Source organism: Taeniopygia guttata, chromosome 37, assembly GCF_048771995.1.
Source record: "Taeniopygia guttata chromosome 37, bTaeGut7.mat, whole genome shotgun sequence".
Lineage (NCBI taxonomy): Eukaryota > Metazoa > Chordata > Aves > Passeriformes > Estrildidae > Taeniopygia > Taeniopygia guttata.
Genome location: NC_133062.1, coordinates 2,028,801 through 2,030,000, shown reverse-complemented (window position 1 = coordinate 2,030,000; position 1,200 = coordinate 2,028,801).

Here is a 1,200-nt window from a genome sequence, read left to right as displayed (position 1 = left end):
GGCCGGGAATACAGGTCTACTCCAGCGCCCGGAACACGAGGTCTGCCCCCGGGGCCACGGGGCCACAGCATCTCAGCGGGGCCAGCGTGCAAGGGAAGCGCGTCAGCGGCAGCCCCCGATGCGACTCGGGCGGTCGCTTCTGGGCCGGTCCTGGGCTGCTTCTTTCACGGTCCGCAGAGCCCTTCGGCCCTCGGCAGGGGACTGGGGAGGGCTGCGGGGGCTCGGTGTCGAGGTGCCCAGCGCCAGCACGGAGACGCCGGCCCTCGGCCCTCGCTCACAGAGAGAAAGAGAGAGAGGTACAGAGAGAGAGACAGGGACACACACGCCCGCTCCGCACACTCACAATCCGACTCCACCCCCTCAGAGCATCCCCCCCCCACTCCCGTCCCGCCGCTCCTGCACGCACTCTGGCGTGGCCTCTCTCCCCGTCCCTGCCCCCTGCCCCTGCCCTGTCTGTGGCAGCCGCCCGCCCATCGGCGGTTGGGGGCGCCCCGCCCTGCCCCGTCAGACTCCCCGGCGCCGCCCGCAGCCTTTACCCTCAAGTCCCCCGCCCGCTCTCTGCTCGGCCGCTTGGCACGTCTGCAGCGGCGGTAGGGCCGGGAGCCGCCCAACACCGAGGCAGGCGGGGCCTTCGGCCGGCAGGGCCAGAGCCCGCGGCAGAGGCAGCCCCTTTTCCGAGAAGCCTTCTCTTCGGCTCTCGCCCAGCCTTCTGCTTTGACGGCCTTCCTTCCTTGGCGCTCCGGCCGGGCCCGGCCCTGTCCCAGCCCGGGGCAGGACAGCCGAAGGAAGCGAGGGACGCAGAAAGGGAGGCAGGAGCCGGGCTGCCGTGGCTTTGGGCACAAAGGAGGAGGCGGGAGCGCCGCCGGCTCCTACCGGCCGGCTCCTTCCCTCTCTAGCCCGGCGCCCGGCGGCCGGAGGGTCGGTCGTGCGTGGGACAACAGGTCTACCCGGGCTCCAGAGGAACAGGTCTGCCCCGCCGGCCGAGCAGCCGGAGGCCGGGGCCGGAGGAGGACGACAGGGCTAGCCCGGCGCAGGCACACGCGTTAAAGCCGGGGGCCGGAGGAGACTTCCGGCACCGGGACAACAGGTCTAGCCCGGGGCTTGGGTGCAACAGGTCTACCCTGGCGGCAGGACGCCCGGTCTCTACCCCGGGTGCAGGTCGACCCAGGGGCTTGGGTGCAACAGGTCTACCCCGGGTAC